Source organism: Misgurnus anguillicaudatus, chromosome 21 (genome assembly GCF_027580225.2).
Source record: "Misgurnus anguillicaudatus chromosome 21, ASM2758022v2, whole genome shotgun sequence".
NCBI lineage: Eukaryota > Metazoa > Chordata > Actinopteri > Cypriniformes > Cobitidae > Misgurnus > Misgurnus anguillicaudatus.
In genome coordinates, this window is record NC_073357.2 from 24,930,340 (window position 1) to 24,943,621 (window position 13,282).

The 13,282-nt window shown below is 38.2% G+C and overlaps 1 pseudogene; it reads left to right on the forward strand.

Moving 5' to 3' along the window:
- On the forward strand, nt 1–12,475 carry LOC141353340 (interferon-induced very large GTPase 1-like; annotated as a pseudogene).
- The last annotated feature ends 807 nt before the right edge of the window (nt 12,476–13,282 follow it).

Genomic DNA, 13,282 nt, shown 5'->3' on the forward strand with positions numbered 1-13,282 from the left:
CACAAAGCTGTCAAATAAAGGTAAAAATAAAGTTGCAATGGATTGCTGCAGTGACGAAGTAAGCATTTCATCTTCATTCTTTGCTGATTTTTGCATTCGCTTTAAATACATTTTAGAGATTGAAGCTTTCAGACAAATGTTAGTATTTAAACACATCCAGTGTCACTAATGTTTAAAAAACGTTTATGTAAAGGAACATGAAGATAAACAACATACTTCAGGAGCACTTTCTGAGTCAGAAGTTCCCAGCCCACCAGGTAACTAATTAAACCACATATCAGTTATGATGAGGCACTATTAAAATTGGTTTGCTAGCCATCATTTAAATGACTTTGTTTCCTTTAAAGGGATCATATGAAGGATTTTATGTTTTCCTTTGTATTTGGAGCTGTTCTTGCATATAGAAGAGCTGTAAAGTCGCAAAGATTAAAGTCTCAAACCCAAAGAGCTATTTTGCATTGGCTCCGGGCAGTTATTTCAGTCATGCAAAACTAAAGTCCAACTTGAATGGGCAGTGACGAATATCACTGAAATTGCAAACTAAAGTCATAATTAAACAACATATTTCCAACCAACAATTGAACCTTACATCAAATTACATCATGGCTTGGTTTCACAGACAAGGCTTAGCTAAATCCAGGACTAGGCCTTATAGTTAAATGAAGATGTTTAAGCATCTTTTATAAACCTGTCTTAGAAAAAGACATTTGCATTGTCTCCCTGTAGCAGTGCTCAATCTTTTTGTATCCAATATCTTTGCTTGTACTCCCTGTCGGATCACCGGGTAAGAGATCAAACGAATGGCCAAAGTTGCCGTGGCCGGACATGTTTGTGTATCTTGAGGAAAACCTCAGCCTCTATACAAAAAAGTCAAGGCATACAAATATTTAGTCTTGACCCATACAGTTTTGTTCTCTAAGGGTATGTCTCATTTATAGAACTGTGTGTATCCTTACTAAAAGTGTACGTGTGCCCAAAAGCCAAAAATGGAGTACAGCAAAAAATATTCAGACTTAAGCTGCGGTCACACTAGAGTTTGAGCTTGCAACGTACTTTTTGGGCCAATACATCTCATAATATTTTTATTTGACTGGGCCATTGCTTAATTCATTGATGGTGCTTGGGTCTTTGAGACGATGTAATGTCTTTTAAAAAAAAACTTGGCGTAAGATTTTTTTCAGACAGACTGGCCCATTAGACATCAGCCCATTGGTTCTTTTTTATTTGAAATTTGGCTGGCTTAGTCACATCTTAAAAAAACCTTTGGACTTTCTGGACTGAGCGTGCAGTGTCAGTGTGCATCTGTCAGAATAGTCAGATAAATGAGGAAGAAGTGAGTGGACCTGTGGTTAGCAGAACTGCTTTCAAAACACAGTGTACATATCTCCTTGATAATACTCAGACAAACTAGCTATTTGCAAAATTATGTTAAGACTGCAATAAAATAATTGCACTCTTGGCTCTGTGAGACTATGTCAGTTTAGCATTTTATATTTGAGCAGGTGAAGTTAGCTACTAAGCTATATCGTCTCAGTGTTTATCATAAGTTGATCAGAATGGTTACACATTGTACACACTGGCTAAGACAATCAGCAGATGTTGATCAGAATCTGATGAAGAATCAAAATGCGTTTTTTATTGTTTTGTTAAAACACGTTTTTTACAGCAAATTGTAGATTTTAAAATCCACTAAGCAGTGGAAAGGACAGATTTTTTTCTGTCTCATGCAGTTCTGGTGTTACTTTAATATGTTATAAATGGGTTCTTATAAATGTTTTTGTAAACGTGTGCTGTAGTGGGTGGGATTTGAGATCATTCTAAAAAGGTTGGTATTACAAAAAAATAACATTTTCAATACAAATAAAAACAATACAATTTTTGACATCAATGTTAAACTGGTGGTCTTTTTCCTCCACTTAGTTTTTCAGTTTTTAAATTCGGCCATGTAAATAGGGAATCGGCATGGCGCGAGTGCAACAGACTTTTAAAGGGGATGATAGATGAGACTCTTATTGGTTTATTGCACGTTATGCCAAAAACACACTCAATATGAGAATAGGAACAACCCTCTTAGACTGTGCCCCGTGCGCTTTAGATCATGCGCTTAGATCGTTAAAATAGGGCCCCATGTTATAAGCTTTTATTGTAAATGTATGAGAGCAATATAGTCGCATTAAGGTGTCAATCACTGCCTGTCTCTTGCAACTGCGCTTATCCTAAATTTCTTCAAAAACAGATAGAACAATTATGCTTATTGTGAAGGACGCTATGTCACTATGTCTGTTTCTGGCACTACATTTATCATAATCTTTCTTTATAAATCTGAAAGAAACAGATAAAATGACATGTTTGCTTATATTGTACTGTATATTGGTCTTAAAATTCTTTTTAAGTGTGATTTTACTGTCTTTGTGTGTTAATCACGAAGTGAAGCCTCATCTTTTACTTGCTCTACCATACCTGTCAACCCTCCCATTTTTCCCGGGATTCTCTCGTATTTTACCATTCTATCCCGCCATCACCCAGTTTAAATAATTACCTGTATTTCTCCTGTATTTGTAATCCTTCTTTAAAAAAATACCACTGGTTGTAGTTGATGTTTGCTGCATTCACCTACGGTAAAGCAGGTGGCAGTATATAACAACATATCACTCAAACGACACCCACCTATAAAACAAGAAGAAGAATGGTGGTCAAAAAAGAAAAGCTTTCCGAGGGAAGGTGCGTGCACGTCTGCCCAATTCCATGTACACAAACTCGCACATTGAAATGTATCAAAAAACTTATATTGACAAGAAGTGAAAGTCAATAGAACGTTTCATTGCAACACCAGCGCCCAGCAGCAGCCCTATGAATCCACCATTTTGGAATGAAAGCGACTCGGGAGTCAACTAAGTAATGGCAATATCAGCTACTTTGTACATTAAAAGATCAAATTTAAACTGAATAACATACAATCAGACCAGTGATCATTAATTCATTTTTACAACTTATTTTCAGATATTAAGACAAGTCTTCCACTTTTATATAGGCTAATTTTACATACAAACATACCGACATAAACTCATCCACACATAATCTTTTGGCTCCATATACATACACATATATACACACACATACATCTGAATTGCTCGAAATGGATCAAGTAAAAAAAAACACAGCCACTGTCCAAAATTGGCAATTATAGGATAACAGACAGAGCAAAGCATAATGTTGTATTATCAGCGGGATCCAGGGGATTAATATGTACAAAATATATTTCATACCTAGTGGAGTTGGTAACTAATAATAGTAGTAAATGTGTAAAGTAGCATAAAATAGAATTACATAATAAAGCAAGAAAAAACTACCTCAAATGTAGTATCTATTTAATGATTGGATTCCACAACTGATAACAACAACAAATCAACACCTACATACAAGACAATACAGCGTTTCGTGTAGGTGTAGCAAGTGAACAAAATTTTAATTTAAGAAACTTACTATTGCACTTCTGATTTGGCTGTGAGATTCACTGAGAATGAATTGAGAATGAATTGGCTGTCAGAATTTTCATTCCAAATTGGCGGCCGCGCCACTGAAGCGCCACTTAGTGACTGTTGCCAAAAATGAATGAGAGTTTCCCCTCTTGTGCTTCTATACTCTTTGAATGTATTCAAATGTGTTGAGCGCGTGTGGGGGGTTGTGGATCGTTTTTTACTTTGCATGTTGGGAAATGCTGCTGTTTGTGCTTTTTATTGCTTAACAGCTCCCCTAGAGTAAAACATTTGATTTTTTAACCATTTTGGAATCCATTCAGCTGATCTCCGGATCTGGGGTACCACTTTTAGGCTAGCATATCTTAGCATAATCCATTGAATCTGATTAGACCATTAGCAGGCGTAGTGATATTACGCACTGCCTGAAAATGGTCCCCTTGGTTACTTTCAATAGCAGGGGACTATTTCAGGCGCTGTGTAATATCGCCTGTCATGTTACAACAGCAAAGTCCTTTATTATATCGGCCTAGAAAATCGCAACTTTAAATTTTCCATCCGTCTTAGTACACAATGTAACTACAGAAGAGACAAGTTTTAAAGAGCCAGTAAGATGCCAATTTTAAGCGTCCTATCACTGTTTATAAGTCCTGGACAACAGGTTTAAATGCATGCAAGGTAAAAAAAACACTGTAATTTTCTCAAAATATAAATTTAAATTTACCCAATTTCTTAGAGATCCCCAAACGATTCGTGTGAAGCCATTCAAAGACTCAGTCTGCCTAAACCCCACCTTTCAGTAGCCTACTCTGCTCTGATTGGACAACTGACACAGTCTCCGCACAGACCACACATCAGTGGCACAGACCAACAATAGTGCAACATGTATTGTCCTGGTAACATGATTTGAGAAGACATTATCGACATCAATACATATCATTCATCATTAATCCAAGCAATAAAAACGACGATAGAAACTAACGTTTTACACTCATTTAAGCAACACGAATGTTGTTCCATGTTCCATGTTGTTTACACTCATTTAAACAACACTAATGTTGTTAGAAATAAAGTGGGTACTGAACCATCTTTCATTGCCAAAGTCTAGTAAATCCCTCCGTTAAAAATGAATTTTAACCACTGATTCTTCATAAATCTTCATCCTTTGGTAGTGAAAACAACACAAACTGAAAACACAGCATGATATGATGTTTACACATTTAGGCCCTATTCGGATGGGATTAGTTTTACAGGGGTAGATGGCGAAATGTAATTTTACCACAGGATGTCTGTAATATTTATGGTCAATTCGGACGGGATTAGAAATCTCAGTAAAACATTAATAAGTGGGAGCGGTAACTCGATTGCGCAGCACGTAACCCTTTCGTCGTCACGTGCAAATTACCTTGCTTCTTGATATCAGATGTGCAAACAACATGAAACAGGCAAGAAAAACGTGAAACACTGTGTTTAATTTCAGTTTGGGGAGAACGTCAGTTTCAGAAACAGTTCCCTGCCTCTGAGAAGTAAATTTGACTTAAAAAAAAAAAGGTTTGTGTCGTGTTATTCAGGAACTGACTTGACACTGACTTGTTTTTCCACCTAGAACGGAAGTGAATGCTTCTTTAAGTGCTTTTATATTTAAAAGAAACTCGCAAATTAAAAGGAAATGATGCGATTTACGTTTATATTTACAGCTGGTCTATTTGCACGGGATTAGTATTACCAGTAATTCTCCGGACCTTTTTACAGAAGGTAAAAGTCGCCTAAATCTTTACTGAAATTGTCCGTAATGATTACTGACATGGAGACAGGACTAAAATCACTGAGAAGCTCTGATAAAAACTTGCTTTACCCCACCTGCCTATGTGAAACTAATCCTGTCCGAATAGTACTTAACTAGCTGTGGGCAGGTCATAGTTTTCGTTTCCCCCACGGGCAAGGCTGTAGGCGGAGATTATTATGCAAACTGTTAGTGTGACGTGGATAAAGTCAGGCAGGAATTTCAATCCATATGACGACTCGTTTCAGGGATTCAGAGTCGACTCCCTACTTTAGAAGCCAAAAACTTTATTTTAAGCCTGCATGTTTTGGTTCAAGGAGCATTTCAAATGTAACATGCATTTCGAATTTGATCAGTCTCACCCCCTCAACAAAGATATTAGACTTCCTGCTTTCAATGATGCAAAATTATGATTTTTACATCATTGAAAGAAGGAAGTGCAACACTGAAATCTCTATTTCTCCTGTCCCAGCGGCAAATGAGGAAATGATGCACGATCATTCAAAAACATGTCTGGGGTTCTAACTATACAATGCTTAATGCAAATGGGTGAAGTGTCCCTTTCAACTACTTTGCACATTGTTTACATTGACGGACATCTACGTGACACACCGCAATACAGGTCAGTTTCGATTTTGGATCTGTGTGGATCTTTAAATAAAAAATAAAAACTCTTAGGTTATTTTTTACCGCAATGCTAATGGTCTAATCAGGTTCAATGGATTGTGCTAAGCTATGCTAAAAGTGGTACGGCCAGACCTGGAGAATCAGCTAAATGGATTCCAAAACGGTAAAATTCAAATGTTTAACTCTAGTGGAGCTGGGAGCATAAAAAAGTGGAGTGTCCCTTTCCCTCAGAAGGATTTAAGGAATGCAACGTCCGTGACCTACGTGTATAACAAGTCACTTGTAGATGCAAGAGAGCCATACAAAAAATCTACAAGGTATACCTAATCATTCCCCTGCATTGTAGTGAAAACTTGGAAATTACCATTATTTTCAAATCCCAATGTTGACAGGTATACACTACACAAACCAGAAACGGCACAAAAGTAGTGTGAATTAAACATTTCAAAGGCACATTTAAAGGTACAGTTGACTTGCGCTGTAAACGCGCTCCTCATGTGCAACTCAGGTGTGATGTGGTGATATTATTAGATAGTGCTTCTTTGGCAGAGAGCACTGTAAAACTCCAGCTGCTACAGCTAAGATACAGCAATGGCGGAGTCTTTGCTTCTTACTCAGGGCCATGTCAATGCAAATAGGGCAGAATCCTTAGAGTGCAGAATCTTGAATCAAGCAATTTAAAACAGGGGTTTTCAATTATTCAAATTATATAAAACAAATGAGTGGATTTTTACCATTTAAGGGCGGTTGTTTACACACTGTGGACATACATTGATGTTCTAACACTTTATAAAAAGTGAATTCTGATCATTTGTGCCATTTTAAAATGTATGTTTCCACAGATGTCCCTGCACCAGGTGTGTTTTGTGTGACGTGTACTGGGACCAGTTCTGTTACTCTTTCTTGGGATTGCCCAGTCAGCATATCCACATTTGAGTTAACTTACTCCAGTCTCACAACCACAAATACCTCTACTTTTTCAAATGTCAAAGCCATAGAAGTGGATGGGTTATGTCCAGAAACTGAGTACACATTCAGCCTTGTTGCAGTATCCGAAAATGGGTATCGAAGTGCGGGAGTTGAAGTGACTGCGTGCACCAGTAAGTCCTGTTCATCTGCGTAGAATCAACTTAACTGAATAAAGTACGTATTGCAACATGAAGAAAAATATTGATTTTGTTTTCATTGCAGAGCCACTTCCACCTGAAAACCTCAAGGTTTTGAGTGTGAGCACCACATCAGTAACTCTTACTTGGGACATACCTGGCTGTATGGAGAATTTTAATGTAATCTGCTACCAGAATAGAAAAATAATTCAGCAAAAGACAACAAAATTAGGCAATGTGGTTATAAGTGACCTAAGTCCTGGAATTAAGTACTCTTTTCACATTACAACTGTGTTTTCAAATAGAAGCAGAAGTAAAGAAGCAGTGACGTATGCCCAAACCAGTTAGTATCATTAAGCAAGCATTACTACAGAAATTGATCATGCCTGATTTTAAATGACAGTCCTGACATAGCATGAAATTAATAATAAAACACTTGCTTTTTCAACAGAAACAAGGCTGCAGAGCCTCTTGCAGGATTTGGGATTGTGGCAGTACTACCCAAACAAACTCTCTCTCAGCTCTGTGCTACAGATTGACAAGAGGACAGTCACAGATGAGCCAGCTCCGTCTCTATCATGTTTACCATGGCTGTTCCTGAAGAAACTGATGATGGTAAATGTTACTGCAAGAAGTGTCAAATATTCTCATTTGTCTGATGAGAGTGAAGACTTGTCAAGCTTAGACATTTATAATGATCCCGCAGATTTATTTTGTGATCAAAACAGCAGCGTGAACCCTTTGGACATTGCAACAGCTCTTTTTCTTTGTTCAGATGGTTTCCTACAACAAGAGATGGTCTCAAAAATGTCAATGTGTCAGTTCTCTGTGCCAATGCTTCTTCCAAACTGTGACACTCAACAGTGCACATTCATGCTTTGGGCATTGAGTGACATTATAAAAAAGTTTAAACCTCACACTCTGTCAGATCCAAGAAGCTTTGTAGAAGACAGAATTGTTTATACCAAACTCCCTCTGGTGTCATTTGTTAGGCTTGGCGATTGCAGCATCTCTAAATCTCAGCTTTTAAACAAACTGCTCAGCAACCCCCAACAGTATCATGATACATTTGTACATCATGGCATGGATTGTGGAGATATTCCAAAAAGGATTTCAGATGGCTTAGTTGAGATGAGTTGGTATCTTCCTTGTGGAAACAAAAACATTGATGTCTTTCCTGAACCAGTGGCTTTTGCAAACCTGAGAGGTGACATCATTTCCTTTGAAACACAGTATACCTTCTTATGTCAGGCCTCCACTGCCATTTTTGTCTTCTTTGACAGACTTGATCCCAACCTACATTTTATAATGAACCAACATGCTAAAGCACAGTTTTTTTTTAGTGGGTAATGGACAAAGCAAAGCATTGGATCTGAAGCATCTGACAAAGACAGCCTCAGAAATGAGTCTCAGTAAAAACAACCTAATCCTGAAAACCAATCAAAATGATGCCACGTTTGTCAAACAGATGCATTCTACAATAAATTACATTATCAACAGACTCCCAAACAAAGTATGTCTTGAGGGGATGGATGCTGTAGCACATGAACTTGGAATTCTAGTTGATGAAGACATCAAAGAATGTCAGAATGCCAAAGAGAATGCATTTGCCATTACCAAAAACATTGAGGACACGCTGCAGTTCAAGGAGGACCAACTTCCCCTTCAGGGTAAAATCTGGAAAGATTTGGCAAAATTGGAAAAAGAGGAATGCAGGCTCCGGAAGGCGGGTGAACAAAACATAGAGACATACAAGAGTGATCTTCAGATTAAGAAGAGTGAACTAAGGAAACAACAAAGCCAACATGATATCTCAGATGCAATGATCTGCTTTGTTAGTGCACTAACCAGCTCAAGCTTGGAAAGATCTTATTTCTTAAAGTGGATGCGGATGAACCTTGACAATATCTCCCGCAAAAGCCTTTCTAGTCTTAGAGAGCGGTACAAAGAAAAGTGTCAACGACTTTCAGAAAACAAAGAGGAAATCACACGGCTCGACCAACAGATCTCTGGCAGTTCTTTAGGAACAGAGCACTTCTTGCGTGAAATGGGACAACTTTATGAAGCGGCAATGTCACTTCCAGACAATTTAGAACAACATAAACAAATGCTCCACTTGCCCAGACTATGTGCTGAGTTTATGTTGGATGGCTTCCCTCTGGAGCTGGTTGATGGAGATGCATCAAATATTCCTCTCAGGTGGGTGGAGGATGTGCTTAAGCATCTAAACAATTTGGTGCAGCCCAATAATAAAATCATGGTGGTCACAGTTTTAGGAGTGCAGAGCACAGGAAAGTCCACTTTGCTGAACACAATGTTTGGTGTCCAGTTTGCAGTTAGCAGTGGAAGATGTACCAGAGGAGCTTTTATGCAATTGATCAAGGTCACAGAGGATATCAAAGAAGAACTTGGCTGTGATTACTTAGTCATAATTGACACCGAAGGACTGAAATCTCCTGAGCTGGCAAAATTAGATGATAGTTATGAACATGACAATGAATTAGCCACCCTTGTTATTGGTCTGAGTGATATCACAATCATCAACATTGCAATGGAGAACTCCACAGAAATGAAGGATATTTTGCAGATTGTCGTTCATGCCTTCCTTAGAATGAAGGAAATAGGCAAAAAACCCAAATGTCAATTTGTACACCAAAATGTTGCTGATGTATCAGCGCATGAGAAGAACATGAGGGATCGGAAGATTCTTCTGGAGCAGTTGAATGAGATGACCGAAGCAGCAGCTAAAATGGAAAACAAGCAAGAGTATAAAAGCTTCACTGATTTGATGGAATATGATCCAGAGACTTGTAACTGGTACATACCTGGACTCTGGCATGGAAATCCTCCAATGGCCTCAGTAAATGCTGGCTACTCCGAAGCTGTCTATGACCTCAAAAAGAAAATGATAGAGATTATTGGGAAATGCAAACTCAAACCAGACAGAAACAGGATAACTGAATTTTTAGAGTGGACAAAAAGCTTGTGGAATGCCGTAAAATTTGAAAATTTCATATTTAGTTTCAGGAATAGCTTGGTGGCAGATGCATACATGAGGCTGTGCACGGAATTCCATAAATGGGAATGGTCTTTTAAGAAGCATATGCACGCTTGGTTAATAGAAGCTGAAACTAGAGTGTCAAATTTTGAGATGATGAAATTAAAATCAGACAGGTCGGATTTGCAAGATCTCTTACGCACACTAAAGCAAGAAGCTGTCGCAAAGCTTGACACCTTGGAAAAGAACACCATGGAAAACCTTTCTAAATACTTTGACCAAACAGAGGGTCATGTCGATCTTGTTGAAAAATACAGAGAAGATTTTGTGAACAGTGTAAAATCTCTCAGGAGGGAAACGCAGAACTCTCTGTGGATACATCTCGAATCAGTAGTGGACATCAGGAGAGGAATGAATAATCTGGACAACATCAAGAAAACTTTCACTGATACAATGGAGAAAAAAGTGCTGGGTCTTCTTGAAGAGTTACGTAGAAGCAACAGCTTCAAAAGTGATGCAGATGGACAGACAACTGATAGGAACCTGGACAATTTCTTTGAAAAAATATGGCAAGAAACTCTCAATGAGCTGTCATTTGATGGCTTGAAGATGAGAAACATATTTGATTGTGTTTTCAGGCAACTTCGTGAGAACATGAAACAGAAGGGAGGTTCTGTAACAGAGCAATTAACTCGAGTAAATCTGCAAAATTATGGCACAGGGGACTTTCAAATCAAAAAAGAATCCTTTTTAAAAAAATGTTGGAACCGCTTATTGGGTAACCATGCTGTCGATCTACAGGTCATGGCAGATAATGTAATATGCACATGCTCTCAGTTAGTCCTGGAAAAGACTGAGACCCAATCAGATTATCACGACACATACATTCAGGAGATCTTAAACACAATTGATGAAAGACTTTCTTCTAACAAGAATACAGGATTTCCAGTTGAATTTGAATTATCCCTCAAATTGCACATTTGTGGATTCTCTGCAAGAAAATTTGAAAGCATGCATGAGAGATTTATTGCGAAGAATGATCCACGTAGATGCCTTAATCAGTTTAAAGACAAATATCGCAATGATTTTAAAGACCTTTTCCACGATCGTGACCAGTGTCAGAGAAAAGCCGAAGAATTCACTCAACTGTGCTTGAGTCCGGCAGTTGAAACCTTTATCTACAGCTCATTGGGCCCAGACATTGTAGATGCAATGCTTCAGGGTAAAAATGCCTTTCAATTCAGTACTCGTGCATTTTTCCAGTACTCGCTCTTAAAGCAACTTCTAAATACAGACAATTTTACACAGTATGTGAAATACATCATCAACTATGAACAATTTGTTAAAGGTTGGATTTCGGAACAAATCACCGAACAGTTTTCTAACGGAAATGAGCTGTCTGACTTGGAGGAATTTCACTTAAGGGGAATCATCAAGGAGATACAAGAAGCAATCAAAACTGCATTGAGTGAAACGGATGAAGATGGCATCAAAGGATTCATACATTGTATATGTAGGAAGCTTGGACAAAAGCTTGTTATACCCCAAGATGCCCTGGAAACAGTGATGGTTCTAAACAATGCTTCTCAAGAGCCATTTGTGGGCTGGTTAACTAAATCTGTAGAGGAAATGGAACAGTCACTAAAGAAACTATTCAAACAAGGCAGCATACAGTTCAAACTAAACAAGCTTAAAATGAAACCCCAGGATGAACTGTTTAAGCGAGTGTTTGGATGTGGCAAACAATGTCCGTTCTGCAAAGCTCCATGTGAGGCGGGTGGAGAGGCGCACACTGATCACTGTGCTTCAGTACACAGACCTCAGGGACTCGGCAGATACAGATATAAAACCGATAACAAATTGGTGACTAACATCTGCTCAACAGATGTCCACAGTGAAGCAAGCTTTAGGTGTTTTGAGACCAATTATGTATATCATCCTTACAAAAGATACAGAGAGATATTTCCTGACTGGCACATCCCTGCAGATCCTAGTATACAGGCCTCAGACTACTGGAAGTATGTCATGACACGCTTCAGCACCAAGTTTGCTGAAAAATACAATGCTGTCCCTGCTGATATACCCATTGGATGGAAAACAATCACAAAGAGTCAAGCATTGGACAGTCTGAAAGAATCTTTTAGCATTAAATAAACCATGCTTTTTCAAGGAGGTACTACCTCCTTTCGACACATTGTTAACATGTTGGAACAGTGCTAACCAAAGTGATAGATGATGTTGTTTGTGCCTATGTAAAGCGAAACTGATTGAAATATATAATATGTACCGTTTCAAGCTTTTGAAAAATGAATACAATATAGTAAATTGTTTCATATGTGAATGTTTGTAGAAGTAGTGCTTTGTGAAAATGTACTTTTTTGTTTGTGATTGTAGAACATTACTGTATTCTTAGAACATTACTTCATTATAAATCTGGTCAATACTTGTTTCTTGGTTAACCATAAATAAAAAGTTAATTCTGCAATCTCAATGGTTTTCTTTTTTACGCAGAGAGGAAACAGAGTCCAATTTCTGGCTATGAATGTCTTTAATATTCCCCAGATCAGAGTCACAGCATACAGTATTTAATAACCTCTAAATAAGAACTATCATCACCTTATAGCTTTTTATCTTTCTTTAAAATCTATTATTAACATGTTCTTCATCTGAAATGTGGCTGATTCTGAACACATATAGTAAAACAGGGCAACAGGTGTAAATTAACTTTTAAGACCCAGTGAAATGGTTTAGCATTGTTAGGAATAGCATGTGCTTCATTTATTTTGTTGTTTTTGAAACCATAAAAATTCACATCTTCTTATGGCCTTATTTCACTAGATGCTAAGAGATGCAATGTGGAACTTTTAGAAGGATCTCTTGACAGAAATGCAATACAATTGCACAACTATATTATAAGAGGTGTACAATATGAACTGTATTTTTTATCTCCATACAATGCGGGTCCCCTTACATCAGGGGTGGGCATTCCTGGTCCTGGAGCGCCACTCTCCTGCCAAGTTTAGCTTCAACCCTAATCGAACACACCTGAAAATCCTTATCAAAGGCTGTAGGACAGGGCTATTCAAATCCTACCCTGTAGGCCCGGAGCACCGCAAAGTTCAGCTCCAACCCTGATCAAACACACCTGAGCAAGCTAATCAAGGTCTTCATGATCACTAGACAATCACAGGTGGGTAAGTTTGATAAGGGTTGGAGCCACCCTATGCAGTGCTCCGGCCCTCCAGAGTAAGGTCCTGTCCCAAATGGTACACTCCGGACTTGTGGTCCTCCT